The following is a 23,105-nucleotide window of genomic DNA, read 5'->3' on the forward strand; positions in this document are numbered from 1 at the left end:
AGGGAGCCGAGTCAAAGTGTTGAGATGGTGGGAGACACGGTGCCAGAGCTCACGAGGGGCGACCTAAGACGATATGTGAGAAGCTTCAGCAAGTGGTAATGTGTGATGACTGAGTTTCATTGAAGCTCCTACTACGTGCTGAGCACTTGCACATGTGTCATTTCATTTAATCAACACCATGAAGGCAGTATTATCTCTGTTTCTTAGAGGTGAGGCTCAGAGTGGCTGAGGGTCCTCCTAATGTCACGTCACCTACACGTGATGGAACCGGAAGTCCACCTGAGGTCTTCTGAGTCTAATGTGACCTCCTCTTCTACTGCACTAGTTTCCTCTCTGAGGAAGGCAAAGTAGGGAGAGAAAATAAAACGGAAGATGTTGTGCAGTTTTAGCTTTTGGTGGTAGCACAAGGAGTCTCATGAAGGAACGGCTTTCAAGTGCAGTTGTCACATGTGAGTGAGTGTGGAAACCCCAGGAGTGAGCCGACCTTGCTCTGGAGGGGGGGCTGCCCCTGTCACAATTGTGCAAGTAGTTACACCTTTCTCGATCTCTGTGAAGATTGAGATTTGTTCCCACAGCACTTACTATCCCATTTCTGTGTCATTAATTAATTAATTTTATCTATCTATTATAAGTAAATAGATTAATAAAACAAATGGAGAGGGCATGGCTGGGGTGGGGGGGAGTGGTGGTAAGTAAATGCAGACAACTGTAATTAAATGACAATAAAATAATTTAAAAAAAAAAAAACAAGTAGAGAAACTCTTCATGTTTAAAGTCCTAATAGTGGGTTTTACTAGTTGAAGCATGGGGAGGAGGGCAGTTTAGTCCTTTGCCTGTTGGTGCTAGTTCATGTATTTGCACGTAATTCAGTTATGGCCAATTTCTTCCTTGAAAGACAGTCTTGGTGAGAATGGTAGCTCTGTAGAAAATCTGCCTGTCATGTATAATTGTTCTTCATCCCAAGGAAGTTCGGCCTGTCCCGCGGGCCAGACTAGCAACAGCGCCATGCTGGTGAAGCATGCCCACCCTGCGATGTGCTTCCACAAGCCACTGTACAGTCACCTATGGGACGTGGTTACGAGCTGATGGTTCATTCTTTGGTGAGGTGACCTGCTGACTTCCCAGGTGACGTTACCATGCACTTCTCCCCACATAAGCAAGCGGTCACGCCAGCATGTCCTTATCTTGTCTTCTCTCTAGTCCCATAGTTATCATATGGCCGCGTATTAGAATCACATAGGGAGCTTTTAAACCTCCCAAAGCCCAGGCCAAACCTAAGTTAGTTTCCTGTTGCTATTCTAACAAATTATCACAAACTCAGTGGCTTAAAACAACACAAACTCCCTTCCAGTTCTGGAGATCAGAAGTCTGAAAGCAGTTTCACAGGACCGAAATCAAGGTGTCCCCTCCAAGACCCTAGGGGGAGAATTCATTTCCTGGCTTTTTCTAGCTTCTGGAGCCTCATTCCCTGCGCCCCTTGCCTGGGGCCCCTTCCTTCATGTGTGAAGCCAGCACCACAGCATCTTGTTCAGTTGTCACGTTGCCTTCTGTGCACTTTTCTCTCTGCCTCCCTTTTGTAAGGACACTCGTAATTACATTTGGTCCCCAACCACATGACCCAGGATGATCTCTCTGGCTCATATCTTTAATTAATTAATTATGATTTAAAAATTTTTAAATTACAGTTGACATACAATATTCTGTTAGTTTCAGGTGTACAACATCGTGATTAGATACTTATATACCTTATGGAGAGATCACCCTGGGAAGTCTAGTACCCACCTGTTACCCCGCACGACTATTGCAATATTTCTTTGCTGTACTTTACATCCCTGTGACTGTTTTTATAGCTGCAATTTTACATCTTACTCCCTTCCCCTTTTTTATCCTTAATTTATTAACACACCTGCAAAGTCCCTTTGCTATATAAGGTAATGCTCACCGATTCCAGGGATCAGGATGTGGGTGCATATTACTCAGCCTACCACATGGCTTTTCTGAACTTTCAGCTTGAAAGGTCAGCTGACAGGCTCTGACATCCCTTTGTGCTGGTAGTTCACTGATAGGTATGTGAGATCGTCGGTTACTTTGTGTCCTTCAGGGAGCATAGTCGTCATTTTCTAGCCTCTTCAAAGAGCACATGGTCCCTGTGATCCCAGTATCGACGCTGTGCGGATATGTGGTCTTCCTTCTCACCACAGCTTCTTTCAGAAAGCAGGGAAAGTCTCAAAGATCAACAGAGAGACATAAAGAGGATTGGCCAAGTTTGGGACCTTGGAATGTCAGAAAGAATGATGAGGACTGGCACACACCAGCAGAGAGTCGTGAAGCAGCTGCTTTGTCCACCAGAACCGCGCCTCTGTGGTTCTGCTCGGTGCTGCCCTGACAGTGTGGCCAGTGCCGAGATGGGGTCTCAGCAACTCTACTTCAGTCAAGTCAGACCTGTTCTTTTTCTCGTTTGTGTTCTTTCCAAAGGGCCCTGTCCTCTGGAGCATGAGCTTCAGGGGACTTCCCAGTAAACCGGCCCTGCAGCTCTTGGTTCTGGAACAGCACCTGGGTAGTTGTGCCCAGCCACCCCTGCAGTTCACCTTGAAGGGGAGGTCTCCTGGCGCTGGCAGCTCCACCTACCAGCTACTCCTTGTCCTCATTAGGTTTGGTCACTGGCATAGGGACAGGCCAGTTACTGGTGCTGGTCAGGCCCTTTTTAATTCTATATGAGAAGATTGGAAGCTGAATTTCTAAATGGATGCTAATTTGACCCTTCGGCTTTGTGGTTATGTTCTAAGTACACTGTATTTTGTTAGTCAGGTTTTGATACTGGATTCCAAAATGGTCTGGTTCGCCTTTATCTCAGCCTATTGTTTCTGTCATTTAAGGAAAACCAAGAGAATGATTCAGTAGGTCAGTAAAGCAAATAGAGCTATTTACCACAAAAGTGGCCCTTCTCCAGTGTCCCAGATTTCCCACTACCCACTCAGGTCAGAGTCAGAATCCAGATGGGGCCGATAGCAACACCTATGGGCATAATGGCCTTTTTGATTGTGACGAAAGGGATAGAGGCTGATTACAGTCCTAGCAGGGATATAATTGTTATCCTCAGAGCGTCCCTTAGTTTCTATGAAAGAAAGTGGCTGACTCGGCCCTATTTCTGAGGAGCCAATGTGCCCATTCGAAACCACCAGCCTAACTGCAGCCCCTGGGAGGCCACCGCAGGGAAAACCAGCTTCTTTTGGCAACTTACGGAAAATACCTCATTTGTCTGTGTACACGTGTATGCAGCTGGATCTAGAACGAAGATGAGGCCCCGGGAGGCATGGACGGGGAAGCGAAAGGATGGGGTTAAAATGTGGTTAGAAGGGTCTCTGGCTGTGACCAGGCTGGCAGATACGTATATATGTAACTGTGTTCCTCTGTGCATGTGTGGGATTTATGTCTGTCACGTGAACTTAGGAAAGGCAGTATAAAAGTAGAGTACTAAATATATTGTCTGCGCATATTCAACAAGGGCACTGGTTCTCCCACTTGCAGCACAGTGAAATCGTCTGGGGAGCTGTAAGTGATATTGAGGCCTGGGCCTCACCCCTGGAGATTCTGACTTGATTGGTAGGCAGAAGAGTACCCCCCCTCCAAAAAAAGACGTCTGTGTACTGGAACGTGTGAATATGTTAGATTACATGGCCCAGGGGCATCAGGTTGCAGATGGATTGAAGGTTGCTAAGTCAGCTGACCTTAGGAAATTTATTTGGGATTATCTGGGGGCCCAATGTAATCACAGAGGTCCTTAAAAGTGGGAGGCAGAGGTAGAAGTTACAGTTCGGAGTGATGTGATGTGAGGACTCAATCTCCTGTTGCTGTCTTTGAAGATGGAGGAGGGAGCCCCAAACCAAGGAATGCCAGCAGCCTCTAGAAGCTGGAAAAGGCAAGGAAATGTAATTCTCCCCTACAGCCTCCAGAAAGGGATTCAGCCCCGCCGACTCCTGGTTTTGGCCCTGGGAGACTCACGGCAGACTTCCGAACTTCAGAACTCTAAGGCAATACTCTTGTGTGTGTGTTTTCAGCCACTAAGGTGGTGGTAATTTGTTACAGCAACAATGGGAAGCCAGCTCAGGTTGGGTAAGTGGTGGGCATAGTTACTTAAGATCCCCGGCTGGTAGAAGAGCCACCATTTCAAACATTGCTGGTTGCTGTGCCAGAGAGTAAGAGAGCTCAGGAGGGTCTCGTTCCTGCAATTAGATGCTCTGGCCCAAAAGTGACATGTCAGTTTCATTCACACCTTATTGGTCAGAGGTAATCATGTGCCCACCCAACCACTGGGAGGTATAATCATGCTAACAAATCTTGCTGAGGAGGGAGGAGCACCAAAACTGTTGCTCGAATGTCATAAGTGAGTGTCAGAGGGGCGGTATTTATCAGTTAACAGCCCAACTGCCTCTGATATGTATTAGCTATGTGACCTCAAGCAAGTTACTTACCTCCTCTGTCATAGCTTTCTTGTCTGTAAAATGGGGATTTTAGTGCCTATTTTACAGTGTTCTTATGAAGAAGAAATGAGTAGATATGTGTGAAGCTCTTGGGATAGTGCCTCATACATTGTAAGTGCTCTAAAAGTACTTTTTATTGTTAACTCTATTTATCCGCAGTACAGACTTTTGGTGAAAATGGTAGACTGAGCTGAAGGAGGAGTCCCACCACTCCCTCTTTCCAACACATGGAAATGTTGGATGAAACACAGGGTGGGGCAAAGGCAGGTTAACAGGCATTTGTGTGGAAAATAATACTATAATTAATAAATAATAATACAAGAATAAACTGTGTTTCATACCCTCACAACTGTAAACCTCCTTTTGCCCACCCGTGTATTTTAAAAAATTGGCTTCCAACTTTTAGCTGAGTGTGGAAGCAAGAGAGGGAGTTCTCAGGTGTTGGAAACAAAGGCACAAACCGTGGCGGCAAGCGGAATTGAAGTCTGGAGGCCCTCGGAGAAACTGAAGCAGATCCGTCCCTCCGGGCCTGGCCTTCTCACACTCATGCAGGGATGGGATTTGAGGCTGTGGTGCCTGAGCACTGAGAGGGGCTGGACGTGGGCTCTTCACATAGAGCCAGGAGCTAGGACATGGCAGGTTTATGGGAAAACTAATTTCCTCTCTCCCCGTCCACGAATGAGATGCTCAGTTAGGCCACCCACCTTGGGCCATGGCCACCTTTCTATTTTTAACATGCAAGTTTATATATTTTTTAATAGCAAAGTGAAAAGCAAATAAATATCACTGAATAAATCAAGTTGAGAATTCTTAAACCTTCCTTCAAAGTCCTCATGTTTCATGTTGTTTTATAGTCAGTGTTTTATTTAGATTTACTAACGTGTTTTACTGATTCTATTAAAATTGTTGTAGCCATTCTACTACTCAAGTCTTCCAATTGTTTGTTGTTTTATTTTTAACATTCCCTTCTGCTTCTTGCATTATCTCTGTTTCCTCTCGATAAAGTTTTGGTTTGCTGATCTCAATCATTCTCTTTCATTCCATTATGGACTGAATGACGTCCCCTGAAAATTCATATATTGAAGTCCTTACTTCCAAAACTTCAGAATGTGATTGTATCGGGAAAGAGGGTTTTTAAAGAGGTAATTAAGCTAAAAAGTGAGCATTAGGGTGGGCCCTAATCCAGTGTGGTTGATGTCCTTGTAAGGGGAGGGAAAGAGGACATAGACAGACTCAGAGGGGAGACACAGGAGAAGAAGGTCACCTTCAGGTTAAAGAGAGGGGCCTCACAAGGACCCAGTCTTGCTGACGCCGGATCTCATATGTCTGGCCTCTAGAATTGTGAGAAAATAAACTTCTGTTGTTCCAGCTACCCTGTCTTGGTACTTTGTTACGGCAGCCCTCGCAAACTAATACACATACTGTGGGCTTTTCCTTACATATCTGCTAATTCTTCATTGATGTCATATTTATGAATTAAGGACCATGTCGATAAGTATAGGCAGCTGACATAGGATTCCTTTGTATTTAGGTAAGTGCATTTACCCCAAACCAACCTGCTTGAATGGGAGAACTGATTATGTCCTCAGTGTACATGGGCGGGGTAGACTGTGAGGCAGGCTTCCCTTTAGGGTATGTGCTTAGGTAGAAGCGGATACAGGCAGATTCAAGACCCTTTGTGGTAACTCTTACCCCGAAGTTACACAGGTAAGGAGAACTTTAATCTTGGGGTGACATCTTTTATACAGGGTCTGTTTAGAAGGTGACCAGCCATGTACTATGAAAAATAGAGACATTTATTAAAGAAGAAACAAGAAACATTGTATACAGGACAATGACGCCTCAGTCCCCTCCAAAGTAGGCACTGTGGGACCTCACACAATTCTCCTAATTGTGATCAGCTGCCCTGTTTTATTTTCCTGAATTTCATCGACGGTCTGAAATCTTTTCTCTTTCAAAGGTGATTTTAGTTTTGGGACAAACCAGAAGTCACAGGGCGCCAAATCTGGGGCCGTAGGACAGCTGAGTCACCTGGGTGATGGATGTTTCACCAAAAATCTCTGCACAAGACGTGATGCATGAGTGGGTGCGTTGTCATGATGAGCTGCCAGTCACCAGTTGCCCACAGCTGCGGCCTTCTGAGTCATCTGAATAGTTTCCATGGACGAATATTCAAGCTTAGCGTAAAATTTGATGCAGACTCACTGCTCTACTCACTCAGTCATTTTGAATGTGACAGCGGCACAGTACACATGCTCACTCAATGGGGTCTACCGCCCCCACTGACTAGTACAGTGAAGTTGTCATTGTTCACACATGTGCATTGCAGTCCACTCTCCTTGGCTGCCAGGTTTCATTGATGTTGGCAAACCGTTCTTATATTAACAATGGCTGGACTTTTTCCAGACAGACCTCGTGCATTTTATTTCTTTTCTCCACTGTGTCTATCCTAGAGGCTCTCCTATTGACTCATTTGCTAGCCTGAACACCAGCACCCTGGGCACTGCCAGGCAAGCCTTCCTCTCTAGAAAGAGCTAGTCTGGTGGTTCCAGCTTGGAGCCACGACTGCAAACTGCAGTCCACACAGGGCGGGGCAAGGGCCTGCTGGCCCGGCTGCTCTGCAGATAATGCGCCACTCAGTGCCCGTTTCTCCTGATAGCACTTCTTTGTAGGCCATTTTTTTGGTTCCCAGTAGCAATTGACTCCAAGCTTGGAGCCTCTCCAGGGTTCTGTGGGGAAGAAAGAACTCCTGTCTATATCTCTGATCATGTATTTAAAGTGGCAATGTTTTTTTCAGTTGTTGTTTATTTGTCAATACAGTCCCAACTGTCTTTGTTTTTTAAGAGAGACTTTAAAATGCTTTATTTACTTATAGCCCTCCTTCATGTTTTCAGTGCCACTGTGGGTTTATTCTTTCAAAAATACCTTTCCTGGCAATTTCATTGGGTTTGGGAAGGAGAGGGGCAGCTATGTATGCTCACTCTAATATCTTGAGCTCAAAGTCTCTTTATGTTTTTTATGAGGTCACAGTATCTATGAGAAATCATTTTGCTGAAGCCGCTGGTGTTCTGGAAGCTTCAATTAAACAAGCTTTTAATATAGTCTTGTTCTCTAGGGCTCCAAGTTATCATCTGATGTGATTATAGATGAACTTGCCTATGATATATGACAGAGATATGGAAGGTGATTATCTTCCAGGCACTGATGGTATTAAATACCAGTTAGTGTAAAATGGGTTCCTTATGAGAACATTGATTACTCATCTCTAGGAAGGGGTCAGTTTATAGTAACAGGGCCTCCTGGGGGGTGGGGGAGAAAGTACTCCAGGTAGTAATGGCCATTGTATCATTCTAATGATTGGCTGTCACCAAGTGGGTGTCCACTGGCGTAACTCAATTTTTACCCCATTTACCGTACTTGGAATCAATGTTAGATTCCACAGGTTTAAGGCACAGTCCCCAAAGACCACCTTGGTTTCCAGTGCCGACAGCAAGTCCCCACTCTCCCTGAGCACTTCCACCTCACTGGCTACAAATACAGGGTTCCCATCGTCCCCCTTCAGGATTCAGTAATTTGCAGAACAACTCCCAGAACTCAGGAAAACGCTATGCTTGTGATTACAGTTTTCTTGTAAATGATGCGCCTTGGGAAAGCCAAACGGAAGATGTGCATAGGGCAAGGACTTAGGGTAGGGGTCCCCATAAAGTGTCCACACCCTCTGCAGGTATGTCACCTTCCCAAAGCATATCAGTGTGTTCACCAACCCAGAAGCTCCCTGAACCTCATTGTTGAAGAGTTTTTTAGAGACTTCATTCATAGGCACTGTTGATTAAATCTTTGACCACGTGAGGAACCCAGATTCTTTGAATTTGCTGAGACTGCAGAAACGATATTCAGACCTGCGCACAGGGTTTATACCCTCTGGCTTTGCTGCTGGCTGGCACTCCGATGATGAACTGGTTGGGCCCACTTTGGGTCATAAGGACTCTTTCTCCCTTCTGGCCTAGTGCCTCCTTGACTCCTTTCTTCTGGGCTCATATCTTGGTCTTCACCCTGTCCAGTCTGAGAGGCCATCTCATGAGAAAGAGGCAAGGATTTTCTAAAGGAAAAGCTGTGGAAACAGTTGTCAATGAAAAGGGCATTTATCCTTAGGTCCCGGGACAGCTGGCCCGGTGACTCATCAGGCTCCCTTTCCCCTGGGGCTCACCACAGTTCCTATTTGACTTCCAAGAGGGAGAATGTCCAGCCAACTGTAGCAGCTGAACTGCAGAATGACGCAAAAAAGCAACCAAAAAGGAGAGACCAAAGAGAGTCCCAAAGAAAAGGCCAAAGCAATCTCAGCTGCAAAGAGCAGGTCACACTGGAAGCTTCACCTCCTGCCACTTTGGCCCAAAGACAATATTTTCCCTCCTCCTTGGTCCCTTTGCAGGAAGGGGAAACCTGGGGCTCTTCTTGGATGGACGTTGTGCCAGGGCCCCCAACATCAGCCCCAGGTTTGGTGATTTGCTAGAGGGACTCAGAGAACTAAGCATACCCTTGCCTACTCACTAAAACGTAGAACCCCCAAATCAATACTTGCAGTACTTTTGCAATTATTCATGGACATGTGTAAAGAGGTGAAAAATTTGAGTGATCCATTGAGCGCATTCTCAGCCAAAGTCAGATAAGGCGATGCTCTGCCTTTTTATTTTTGCTCTCATACAGAGATGACCAAAGGATGGAGACTCCTGCTCTGGGGCCAGTTGGATGGAGTTTGAATCCCAGTTCTGGCTCCTGTTCGTGGGGCAGCCTCAGGCAAGTCAGTTTACACTTCTGAACCTTAATTTCTCTTTTGAAAAATACAGAAAATAGAATCTACCACAATAAGTTGATTTTTGGATTTAAGATATGGTCCATGTGCAATATACATGTAGATACATGTAAATAAAATGTATATCCACACACATAATGCACACACATGAGGGAGGACACACACACAAAAAACAGGAATTATCTCCTAGAGGTCAGGCCCCTTGTACCACAGGCTTCCCCCACTAGGTGAGTGTTCTAGGAACCCATCTGTATCAGTGTGCCAGCTGGAGTTGTTGTAAGAGGCTGTGTTTGGCTTCACTGAATTTTTTTTGAAGACTCAACACATTTGCCCATTTCATGATGGGTGATTTACCAGCACACCTGCCCACACTGCGCTGAGCGTTCAGCAGTTTTTGACCCAAAACGGCACGACCTCCGTGTCCCACCCTCCTGTTCACCCGATCTCCCCCTTAGTGACAGTTTTGTTTGTTTGTTTGTTTCCCTGAAGGAAAAAACTCCTCACAAGGAAACGTTTTGCTGATGTGAAAGAGATGAAACAAAAAACAGCAGAAGCACTAAAAGGCATCAAAATCGATGAGTTCAAAAACTGTTTTGAGCTGTGAAAAAAAGTCTCAGTAGGTGTATACTATCAAGTTAAAGGTGCCTGAAGTTTAAACATGTAAGGATAAATACACAATTGTTTGTAAATAGACTCTGGGTTTTTTGCCCCACCCCCCATACCTATTTCCTTTAGTAGCAGTGGTTCAATGTTTGTTCATTCAGTGTTCATGGTGACTCTATAGGATGTAAGTACTGCAAATAATGAGAACCGATTCTAGTTCTACTCCTGGTTATAGCTTGACAGGGAAAGGATACAAACCAAAATCAGCCCGGAGAAAAGGGGCATGGGGTGAATTTCAAAGAAGACCAGGCACAAGCTTCCAGGGGGCCTCTTCCAATGGAGCCCCACAGGATGCACTTAAATCCCCAACAACACGATGTGTCCCTCCCTCTGAAATGTTGCCAACCGGGGAAGCTCATTAAAGACCCAGGGCCCAGGGTGTCCGGAGGCTGTCGGTCATGAGGGCGCCCTCTGCCTGGCACGTGCCCAGATTCCAGACTCCCAGAAGGAGAGCAGGTGTTCAGCATCGACTGTGTTGTTTGTGCGGTTTAGGAACAGTGGCCACTCTTATCAGTTAATAGTGGGAACCCTCCCCAAAGTCAAGTTCCCAAATGCCCAGCCAACTTTGTAATCTGGCCTTTCTAAGAACAGCAGTTAGGCCTGCTGTGTTCATTCTTCTCTGAACAGAGGTCTGAACCAACTATGATTTATTAATCCTGTTATTACATTTCCCTGGGATTGAGGGTCTCTGAAGAATGAGAACGCTTGTTTCCTGAGAAAAGCAGGCATGCGCTCTTTAGAAGGGAAGGGACACCGCAAAAAGTAAAAGCCGCTGAAGACAACCTTGATCTCTTCATAGTTTCGTCTAGAATATTTGGAGGCCAATTCCATTATTGAAGACCTTCAGCTGAGCTTGGTTTTTCTTTAGGAGTCTCAGAGAATGTGCTTTTTTAAAAAAAAAAAAAAGTGGAAGTTTTTTAGCATATGGGGTGGTGAAAAGGATTGAAGAACTTTGGTAATAAAAACCAAAGCAGCAGGAAGGAAGTGGTCTGATTAGAACCAAGTGCTTGGGCAGGGAAAGACAGCACACGAAAGGAACTGAAGTTGCTGAGCAGGAGTTTCACTTGATTTAGAATCCTTAAAGGAGCTGGGGCGGGAGCGAACGTGGCCCTGACCGTTTGTGTTGGGTGGGGACACTGTTCTCTTTCCATCTGGACAGCACTGCCAGGAGAAAGAGAGCCCTGAGAGGAAGCGCTGTGAGGGCCATGATAAAGACCCGTCATTTTATTTTTTATCATTAATACCATTGTTTTAACTATTTTAAACCAATCCACTTTAGGAACTAGATTGAGATCAAAGGTAAAAGCATTCTGTCAGTCAGTTTGGTTAGTTTGAAATTTATAAACGGAACTTTAAAAGTTTCTTATTGTATAAAGAAATAACAGCTAGTCAATTAGAGTATGTTCACAGGGATGGGCAAAGGTAGGTGTGCCGTTGTTCATATGCAAGAGGACATGCAGCTTATGAGTGTCACAGTAGCTTCATTAACGCAAAGGAATGTCACAGCAGCACAGTGCACTTAGGTGCAGTCCTGCTGGTGCTCAGATTGCCGGCCTTCATTGTTCCCAGTCTCGTAGTCTACGTGCTGTGCTCAAGCACACTGTGGCACAGAGTTCTTTACAAACCTGCTTGCCCACCCCTGTACATATAATGAGCCTTCGTGTATACTTCAGTGGTAAATGCTGTGTGCCTATGACTCAGCGTTTACGGGAAATGTGTTTCAGTGGGCTCATGGAAGATTGGGCTTGAAGTAGTGGTTTGGGATATAAATTAATGAGGTGACTGTATTTGATTTTCATCTTATATCACTTGTGTACTTCTAACCTAACTAGCACCACTGCAGTCAGGCCTCTGTTTTCCGTGTGCAAGAAGAGAGAGAGACATGGAGCGTGTGTGTGTGTGTGTGTGTGTGTGTGTGTGTGTGTGTGTGTGTGAGAGAGAGAGAGAGAGAGAGAGAGAGAGAGAGAGAGAGAGAATGAGAAAGATAGAGACAAAGACACATAGACGTGAGCTAGGACTTAGATTTGGACAGGAATACATCTGATGGTCCAGGAGTTCAAGCACATTTAAGTACCAGGTGGTAGCACTACTTAACGCTGCTCTGGGGAATTTGTGGGCCAACCAGGTAGCTCAGCTCGCCGCACTGAGAAGCCTGTTGTGCTCCTGTATCTGAAATAATGCAGAAGACCAACCCAGGCTGAGCTGCTGGGGCTTTTTTTAGGTTGAATTTTAAAGCCCCATGGAGTATGGGTCAAATAGAGGATGAAAGTACCAGGTTAATTAGGAAAGCTTTTTTCCAGCCTCTTCATTTAACCTGTGCCACTTACCTTGAAAATGGAATCTCTTTTTCTTATTCATAGAGTCATTGAATCACAGGTTGGCTTCTCCTGGGAGCACACACAGGAGGGAGTTTAGTACACAGGGTGTTTATTAGGGAGCACCTGAGGGATTGGCACCTGAGGGATTGGCACCTGAGGGATCGGCACCTGTGGGAGGGAGGCCATGCGCGCAGGGTGGGCAGGAGAAGCTGAACCCGAGACAGCCTCAGCCACCCCCATGGGAAGTTCTAGGGCCCAAATGGGCTGTCAGAGTCAGCCCATGTTGACCACACGTATCTGGGCCTTGATACCTCCATCTTGATCAGTCACTGAATACGGAATACCGTGGGAAGAGCCTGTCCTTGGCCAGACAGCCCCTTGTCCTTGAGTCAATCCATAAGGCGGCTGACGGCCTAAAGCTGCCTGCCGACGGCATTCCTGGCAGCCAGGGACAGGAAGGCCTTCCTTGAAGGGGAACTGGATGGTGCCTGTCCTTTGGGTCCACCACACAGTGAATCAGGGTTAAGCGTTTGAAAACTGTTCGGTCTGTAGAGGAAGAAATAACGGGTCAGATGGGACATGAGTAAACTAGAACGCATGTCCCTGGAAATGATTGGCCCGTACCCCACATTTTCACAAATCTTTGGAATTAAGTCCGTATATTGCTTCTCCCCTGTTTCTAACCATAGCTTCATTATCAGCTGGGATAAAGTGTGGAACAGTGTACCCTTTCCTTACCTTTTATAGTTCATTGTGCATTATTACGGGTGCTATATATTTTAGGGCCTTCTGTGTTTAAAAACTTTTATTCAGTTGCAGTTGTTCAAAATCAATTGGAATCTGTCAGCACATACAAAGGTTTCTCTTCAGGAATTTGGGAAATAACAATAAAAAAAACTTAGACCAAATAGAATTGATTATTTGCTTCATTTTATACGCACCAGTGTTCCACTTAATTGCATGTTCAGCACCCCACCCCTTTCACTTTGAAAAAGAAAACCTATCTGACTCTATAGTTATATTCTTTTAAAAATTTCACAGATTGGTTATCCTTACTACTAACTAATTAAGGGAAAGATGAAATAAGCAGATTTTTAATTGGAGAATAGTAAACTTCTCCGCAAGAAGCCACTTCAAGAACCAAACTCCCAGTTCAGTTGGAAGCAAAATGGTTTTCCTTAGGAATTAGCTTTTATGCTGTCTCTACCTTTCGAAAGAGAACAAAGTACCTCCTTCTCAGAAGTGTTTTCTGGTATCTAACATCAACTCAAGAGCCATTCTGAATTGACATTTGATCAATAGTGGGGCCGGTAATTACTGAGTTAGGTAAAAGGCCTCGGACATGACTGGAACAGGTGGGCAGGTCAGAGGTGGCGCCCCAGACCCTGCAATCTGCAGCCTTCCCGAGCCCTGAGCTTCTCTGCAGGGCAGGCTGCGGGGGCACCACAGCTTCCCCCTCTCAGGGGAGGGGTGTCCTGCTTTCAGAGAAGCAGGAGTAGGTGGTTGTTGCTGTTTGAGACACTTCTGGGGTTTTTTTCTTCCCCTTCCCTCTTCCCTTTCCAAAGTGAACCCTTCTGCAGGAAGATCTCATCTCACAGTTAACTGAGCACAATTCCCACTCCTCAAGGGGAAGGGGGAGGTCTGCCTCTCGATGTCCCCCAGTCACAGGGCGGTGGTGTCCGTGGGGGAGGGAGTGGGGCTGGGAAGCGTCTCTGTCTTTACTTTTGTGTGAGGTCTGGACTTGAGGGCAGTGTTTCACTCCATAGAGCCTGCTACGGCATCGCCTTAGCGATGAAGCCTGAGACTCGGGCAAACTGCTCACCTCTTCCGTGTTCCTCAGTTGTTTCATTTCTAAAGTGGGCAGGCAACAGAACTCGGCTCCCAGGGGTTGGTGAGGATTAAATGAGATAAAACACAAAGAGCACACTGCTTCACGTATATTCAGCGATTGTCCTCACCATGCCTTGTAGGTGGTTAGTGAAGGTTTGTTGAATGTTCAGTTGAGATTCCACTGCTACTCATGGACCACAGGGCCACATCACTGTCCTTGTGCACCCCACTGGGCCAAGGGAGATGGGGTGGAAGCATGCTGGACACTGGTCTGTGTCACTGTTGCTGCCGACCAGCGTGGGGATATAACACCATTATAGCTCCTAGGATGAAACTGGCCAGGAATCTCTAGGACCCTGTCTGAGTTTTTACTGTTTTATATCGCGTTCGAAGAGCTGGCAAATGCTCATTCACACGCTGTATGTGGGAATGTCACAATGTTGGTCCCTCTCAGCAGCTAAAATGTCTTTCATCTCAGAAGTAGCACTTAATTCATCTCCTGTGGTGTTAATGAATATAGTCCACTTTGGAAACAGGTGCCCCCCCATACTTTCCAAGACCATCCTGCTCAACCTCTGCCTGTTCATGTTTTAAGACTTTTCCATCTAATTTTCCCAAATCTTTTTTTAAAAACCCTTTCCTACGAGCTTCAGAGCCTGAGAAAGGGACTAAAGAATATTGAATAGTATGGTGGCTAAGAACAAAGGCTTTGGATTGGAGAGCCCCCTCCACCCCCCGTTCTCTAGCTGTGTGACCAAGAGCAATTGACTTCATGTTTCCACGCTTCTCTCCCCCTAGACCAGGGGTGATAACACTGACCTTACGGGCTGTGAGGATGAAATGGCAGCATCACGCGTCTGCAGAACTGAGCATGGGGGCTGCCCCCAGCCGAGCCCTGGGAGCCCTCAGTCCGTGGCAGCCCCTGCTGTTGTCACAGTGCTCAGACCCCGCAGAGCGCTATTTAGTTTTTTGCGCTCTGTGATGGCAGGCGTGCTGCTTGAAGAACTGTTTGAACTTGCCTTTTTGAAAGTTCCGTTTCTCCAGGTGATCCTGCACACCTGTGATGTGCTGATCTCAGGGTATAAATTTCCCCGCTGCACAAAATGTCCTTTTCACCACGCACAATTCATTTCTGATATTAGTCACTGAACTTGGAACCTTCTGGTTTTGATTGGCTAGTCAGGGTTCACCGAGGCACATTCTCTCCCGAGATTGCTCCATATGCTCAGGAAGGGGGTGTCTGTGAGCTGCGCAGGCAGCAGTGTAGACACGCGGCCAGAGGCAGCAGTGTGTTGCCATTTTCAGCTATTCTGGGTGGACAGCTGGGCAGGATGATTAATATTTTAGCATCTTTGTTCTTTCTGTTTAGTTATAACACTAGAGCTGTGTAAATCACTCTGAAAATAACATGCCTGACATTTCTCCGGTTTTAAAAAAACAACAACCTGAAGCAATAATCCTCTGCCTATGACTGAGGAAATGTTTTTGGTGAGAAAGGAGAGAAAATTGCTTGACTTAGGGGAGAAGAATACTTCTGAATAGCTTCGTGGTGCAGAATATATTAACACTGAAAACGCTCGAAGGCATGACCAAGAGTGTGTATGTGAGAGGCTGAGACTGGCGTGAGAGGGCGCTGAGGTTCTGTAGCTGGCCCCGCGTCGGCTACCGCGCTGGTTGGAACGTTGCTTAGATGGCCACTTCTGACACGCTGCACTTCGGACACATACTTGGCATTTTTCAGCCTTAGAGCCCTCCAGGAATCTTAGTATTGTGCTTAGTAAGTACCGGAGGCCAGGACTCATGGTTTGACTTCATATTTAAGTATCTTCTTTCCTTCTTGTGCTGTTTTGTAAATCTAAAGGAAAAGTTGTTCAACCATCACTTATTCAACTTCCTCCATGTCTAAGTTTGAGACTTGATTTAAGGATTATACCAGTGGTAGACTTATAAGTATAAACATTTGCCTTTGTTGCAGGTGTCTTCCTAAAATAATTGTACATCATAATTGAAGGGTCATAATTGCAGATAATAATTTAAATCCCTCAGCATAGCTTTCTGTTTGTAGGAATACCTTAGAAATCTTTTTCTAAAGCATCTACTCCTTTTGCTAATTGCCTCTTGCTGCTGCTGATTTTTTTTTTTTAATCCTCATCTGAGGACATTTTTTCATTGCTTTTAGAGATAGAGGAAGGGCAAAAGGAAGGGAGAAAGAGGGACATCAATGCGAGAGAGAAGCATTGATTGGTTGCCTCTTGTACATCCCAGAACTGGGAATTGAACCTGCAACCTAGTTATTTGCCCTGAGAATTGAACCCACAACCCTTTGATTATGGGAAGATGCTCCAACCAACTGAGTCACACTGGCCAAGGCGCTGCTGCTGATTTTTAAGAGTCAGATTTAGGAAAGGTATAGAGGATATATGGCAACTGTCTAAAAGCAGAATATTTCAGTCCTTTGATAAATAAAATATTGACTTTGAATTGGAGATTTATTTTGATTTGGAGGGAAGAACTTAATACTAAAAAATAACTTGATGAAATAGAGTCCAGTGATACTGTTTATTATCAGTAATTCTGTAGTTGGGGGGAAAAAAACACGAGCTTGGTAATGCATATCGGGTGCCTGTTGTGTTCCAGGAACCATTCTTCCTGGTTTATGGAGAGTACCGTATGGGAGTGGCAGTGCCATTCCCATTTTACAGATGGGAAAACTCTGGGAACTGAATACTTGCCTGGGACCACACAGCGGTGAAGCGGGAGAGGCCGCTCAGGCTGTGCACCATTAGGCCAGTTAGGCATAGGGATATGCTCTGGAATGGGGTTCTTGTACTTTACTCCTCAGTGGGGTCCTCTTTGCAGAAGACTAGGGAGATCTTGCTTCACTACCTTTAGGGCCCAGGCTGAACGGACATTTCTCCCTTGGACTTTGGAGGGTTGTGGCCTAGATGCTGGATCCCCTTCTTCTGGTACCGGGGAAGTATGGTTCGCTCCTCAGCTGATATATTTTTCTAGGTCTCTCTCTGACTCTCTCCCTCAGCTGATATCGCCCAATGCAGAGGAGCCAAGAGGTTGCTCCCAACCAGCCTTCTCGGTGCAGACTCACTTTATTAAAAGGAATGTTGCTCCCAGACAATTGTTATTTAGAGTTTCATTGTGTGCTTTATCATTTCACATTCTTTTTCCTAACAGAAATTCTTGAAAGGGAAAAGGACTCAGTGTTGAAATGAGGTTTTGTTCTCAGTTTAGTCATAAATGATCTCTGCTTTGGTTTGCTTAATACTAGTATGAAGTTACCAGGTTAGTTGTCTTCATTAAATCGCTCCAGGGGTTTCCTGTCACTTTCTGACTTGACTTCAGGTGTCCTGACATGAAGGCCTTGTGCTGTGGGCGGGCCTTGTGTGACTGAGCAAGAGCTGTGTTTGGTGAGAGCATGTGTCTGAAAATCACCCGGGGCTTCTTCCAGAGGCATACACCCTCCACCTTCTGCCACCCTCAGTTCTGGCACATCCCCCTGAGGAAGGTGTAATGCAGGGTCCCTTTGGGAGCCGGAGATAGAGGCAGAAGCCAATATAAAGTAGAGATAGTCTTGCCTTCCCGGTAAGAGAGGACTCACGGTAATCCCAAAGGGTAGCCAGATACCCAGATGCAAACACGAGGAGAGTGTGAATTCGCAGAGCCAGGGTCTGTGGCAATGGGCGAGGAAACCCGGAGGCACAAACACTGTGGTATCTTATGTCCAGCTCCCAAAGGAACCCTGTATTAATAATTTCCTAAGGGGGATGTGCCTCTGGAAAAAGTTTGGGTGATTCTGGTACACGCCCCCTCACCGTCCTACTGCCTCTGAAAACCAGCCCTCTCCACACTGACATGCCTTGCCTCCACCCCCTCCCAGTGTGGGACTCTGTTCATCAGCTCATATTTGGGGGTGATCCATTGTTCAGATATGTCACAGAAAATCACTTCTTTTTTCTGGAGCTATGTACATGGTGAAAAATAATGCAGTTCTAGTTTTAAGGAACTCCCATTTTAGTTGGAAAGATGATGAGTTATTACAAACTAATTACAGTGAGGTCAGAGCTGTTGTAGAGGTAAGAATGCTGTGGAAAAGCTACAAACCAGCCTTTTCCAAAAGACAGCCTTTCCCCAAAAGCATGGACGGGCAGCATCTTTCTTTCCCAGGCTGTAGATGCATAGGGGAAAAACCCAGTTGGTGGCCCACTTAATACGTTTGCTGGTGGTCATTAATAAAGTCAGTCTTCACAGCAGACTTAGAGGTAAGTACTGTTGCCATCCCTGTGTGACAGCTGGGGGAAGTGAGGCTGGGGCGGGCGAAGTAAGTTGTCTAAAGTGTCAAAACCAGGATTTGAACCCAGATCTATCTTATGACAAAGTACTTCTTTTAACCACTGTACATAGTAACTGCCTGCCTACATGATAGAAGTTGTTAATTTAGCCCCTTTTTCAGAGATATTGATAACACAAATATGACTGTATTCTTGTCCACCCTCTACCCAAAAAAAGTAATAGGAGTGATAGCAATGTTCAGGAAGTTGTAGTAAGCCTTTGCTGGGCAGCTCAGTTGGTTGGAACATTGCCCCCATGTGCCAAAAGGTTGTGGGTTCGATCACCAGTCAGGACATGTATGGGAGGCCAGTGATCAATGTTTCTCTCTCATATCGATGTTTCTCTCTCTCTCTTCTCCCCACTCTCCCTCCCTCCCTTCCCTCTCCTCCTCCATCTCTCTCTCTCTCTCTCTCAAGTCAATAAACATATCCTCCAGTGAGGATTCAAAAAAAGAATTAGTAGTAAGTGTTGTGATGTTGCTGCAGAGGGAGGAAACAGTGAAGTCCAGAAAGCTAAATAAGCAGTTCCAAAATGTGAAAGCTTTAAGAAAAAAATAAAATAATTGTTTATACCTGGAAGCCCTGCATCTCCTTTATCATTCGCTAAGATGTGCCAGGGAATGAGGCTTTGCTGCTGGTACCACTGATATTGTCCTCATTATTAAGCCATTGTCTCTCAACTTAAACACACCCTCCGGCTGTCCTTGGTGACGGTGGAGCTGGCACACTACACCCACATTTCTGCCTGGCCAGCTTCCAAATCAGCTCTGCCTGCAGGGAGTGCAGGAAGGATGAGGACCTGCCACGCACCTTCCAGTTTGCTCCCGGTCTGCTCGCATCACACAGGCAGCAGCGGTTCCTTCCAGAAGCAGCCTGGCTTCAGTTCGCCATTCTTCAGCACTTGCAGGATCGGCTTCTTGGGCTGCCCTCTGGATCTGGGCTCCCCCTCCATGGCCCTTCCTCCGCAGAAGTTTGAGGATCGTTTCCATAGAGCCCACCTCCAGGCTCCTAATTTTAACAATGTTAAATGCTTCCTTTTTGCTACCTGAACTGCTTCTATGACACCGTAGAGTTGTGGTTTTACCCATTCAGTTACCTATGGTTAGATTTTATTTGCAGTTCTCTATGGTTAGATTTTTCTCTGTTGAAATAACTGGTATGGTCTCCGTCACCTGATTGGACCCTGACCAGTACACCTGTGAAATTTAGACCCCTGGTGCTTAGCATCCACATGGTCATGTCCTTTCATCACGTCATCGTCTTCCTCTGGGAGAGCAGTCTTCTCAGCAACCTCTCAGGTGTGCTTACGCTGCATTGGGAGTTTGGGTTTCTGCCCTTTGAGGAGCAAGAGCATCTTCTTTGGGTAGAAACCAGGGGGTGTCCACCCAACTCTCCTGTCCTTAATAACCAGCATATCTACATCCATGTATGAAATGGTGTACACAGAAATATCTATAACTAGAATAAATAGTAAAATTCAAATTGAGCCTCAGTTTTCTTGGTAAAATTGGTTTACCAAGCAAACATCTAGCTCAGTAGTGGATCTTTAGTTACAAGTGTTCTATAAATAGTAATTATCTTCCTTCTTGGCATTTGCTACATTATGGCTGACACAGTGGCTGAGTCTCTGACAGCCACCCCAAATTACAGTGAACCTCTTCTTATCAAAAAGTGGATCGATAATGGGCAGGTGACCCATCGCTGTCAATTAAACACAGAGCAGAATCTGTTCCAGGGCTGCTGGCAAAGGTTTCCTTTTCCTTCTAAGGAAGAGGTGACTCACCCTTTTCACCTCCTGGAGGGTCTGTCTGGATAAGACACTTGGAACTACTCTAATTACCATTCCGTGACCATGAGAGAAACCAGTCTGAGGGCAAAGCCCTCACTGGGTCCAGAGGGGTAGAGGTTGTAGTGGGCCAGATAGCTCCCGAAGATTCCATGTCCTGGTCCTGGAAACTGTGACTATTACTTTACACCGCAGACGGGACTCTGCAGGTATGATGAAGGGTATGGGCCTTGAGATGGTGAGATTATCTTGCATTTGTTCAGATGGGCCCGATGTAATCACACGGGTTCTTAAAAGTGGAAGAGGGAGACAGAAGAGTACATGCCAGAGGGATGTGGTGGGAGAAAGACTCACCCAGTCATTGCTGGCTTTAAAGAGTGGAGGGGCCAGGAGCCAAGGAATGCCGGCAGCCTCTAGAACCTGGTGCAGGCAAGGAGACAGGCCTCTCCCTAGAGCCTCCAAAAGGAAGGCAGCCCCGCTGGCACACTGATTTTAACCCAGTGAGACCCACATCAGACTTCCAACCTCCAAAACTATAAGATAAGCTTGTGCTGTATTAAGCCACTAAGTCCATGGTCATTTGTTACAGCAGCAATAGGAAACTAATACAAAGGTGAAAAGAACCTGGATACTTAATGACTGCTGAACTTCCGAATCAGCTGATTTTGGAGCTACCCCTGCATTTCTCAGCACCTGAGGCAAGTTTCTGCCTTGTGTGTTTAGTCTACTCTGTCTGATTTTCTGGTGCTTGCAGCCTGAGCCATCCTGGTTGACACACATGTGCTTTGCAGAGTACTGTATATGAAGCAGGCTCTAAATGAGTATTTGTCGAATTGAAAAAACTGTTTAAAAAAAGAAATAAAGGACACAAAAGATGTTTGGAAGGAAGGATAAGTTATTTGAATACTGAGATGGCCTGGAACTTCGGCAGGTGCACTTTCAAATTGCCAGATTCATTTCCTATTGTGACCTCCAGGCACTCAGACTCTGCTTTCCACGGTAACATTTCAGCAGACTCTGTGAACGTGCCAAGAAGTGATTATTTTTACAAATCCAGATGATTTCCTAATTTAGGATCGCTCAGGCAGAGGGAGAAGTGAAGGAAACGTAGACTCTGTTTCCATGTCTGAGATCGGGAACAGCCCAGTACTGGCTTCGGCTGAATGTCGAATGTCGCTGACAGCTATGAAAGCGGCTGTCATTGGACAGCTGTTCAGTGGCCTTGGCGAACTCAGCTGGAGGCTCAGCCCAGCTTCAGATGTGGGAGGCCAAAGGTCAAGTGCTGTTTCTGTTGGTTTCCAGGCCCTTTCTCTACCACCTCTGGGCTCAAATTAACTTGTGTAATTTCTTCTCCAAAGACCAAACAGAGTCCCGCACCTACTTCTGCATTCACTTCCTCCTCCGCACCCCAAATGCACTTGCTCAGCTTTACTGCCTTCTTCCCCCGCTTCGCCAGCAAAGTCTTTTCTAAAGTAGATAAGGATCATGCCCATGGGAAGACAGGGCAGGCCCTCTTCACATGGCATCCAGCCTCTCCCTGCCCATCCAGTGAGGGCCTCCTCCGCTGGGTGCACATTGGATATACCTAACATTCTTGGTCATGATGGGCCCTCCCGGGATCTGGCTTCTGTGTGAACCACAGTTGTATTGTTAGGGAAAGCGAGGGGCAAGGGGGTGTGCTGGGGGCAGTAAATCGTGTGCCTGAATCCCAGGTGGGGGATGAGCTGCACACCACAGAGGAGTTCGTCAGTATGGACTTTCGTATGAGAAATGGTCAGAACCTTACTTCAGCTTATTGGTTGCAGACTTTCCCTTACAATAGTGAGTTACAAAGTTTTATAAATAATTCTGAGAGAGTCCTGGAGGGAAAGTTGTGTGTGTATGGTCAGCCTCCTTTGTTAATAAGGAAATGTGCCGTCTGCAAAGCACATAGACTCTGTTGCTAGAGTTTCTGTTTTCTTGTCCGTATTTGGGGTTCCTCCTTCCCTGGCCTTCCCTTCCTGACACTGCAGTCAAAAATCTTACTATCTTCTACTCAACTGTTGTTTTAATTACTTACTCTATTGTAATCTTTTTATTTGTGCTTTTTTTTCCCACGCTAACATGCCAAAATATTTTCCTTACTGTGCCTCCCCTGGTATCCCCCAGAGTCTTCACAGTTATTTATGTACTCCTGTAAAAATGCATTCCTAGCCCTGGCTGGTGTGGCTCAGTGGATTGAGCATCGGCCTGCAAACCAAAGGGTCGCTAGTCTGATTCCCGTTCAGGGCACCTGTCTGGGTTGCAGGCCAGGTCCCCGGTAGGGGGAGCAAGAGAGGCAACCATACACTGATGTTTTTCTCCCTCTTTCTCCTTCCCTTCCCCCTCTCTAAAAATAAATAAATAAAATATTTTAAAAAATGCATTCCTAAATATAATTCCTTACTTTTCCAAAGAGAGGACTCTGCCCCCCACCAATTTCTTGTTCAACTTGGCTCATATACACACATACACACATACATATATAGTTTCAAGTCTATAGTTCAAATAATCAATGGTATACTTATGCTATTCAGTTTATTATTTAACTATACATATTTTAAATGACTCAGAAAACATTTGGAGATACAGACTTCTCCAGTTTAATTTTATCAAAGTGATTTTATTCAAACTCCTTTGCGTTTTTGAGGTCAGTGTTTTATGTCACTGAAAACCTTGTTAGACATAGCAACACCCCCCAGCCCCACGCTTCCCTCTGCTTCAGTCACCATCCACTCATCCCTGTCGTCCACCTAGGCAAGGACAGAGGCTTTTACAGAAGCGCTCAGGGCGTCTTAACAGGAAGTCCTCCCAGGAGAGCAGGAGACTCGTGGCAGATTTTACTTAGGAACTCAC

General features: G+C 45.7%; 1 protein-coding gene across 2 annotated transcripts in view; it reads left to right on the forward strand.

The window, feature by feature from the left end:
* Nucleotides 1-23,105, forward strand: part of STX8 (syntaxin 8) — a 253,724-nt gene that overhangs the window by 72,784 nt on the left and 157,835 nt on the right. The window lies entirely within an intron of this gene.

Source organism: Desmodus rotundus, chromosome 9 (genome assembly GCF_022682495.2).
Source record: "Desmodus rotundus isolate HL8 chromosome 9, HLdesRot8A.1, whole genome shotgun sequence".
NCBI lineage: Eukaryota > Metazoa > Chordata > Mammalia > Chiroptera > Phyllostomidae > Desmodus > Desmodus rotundus.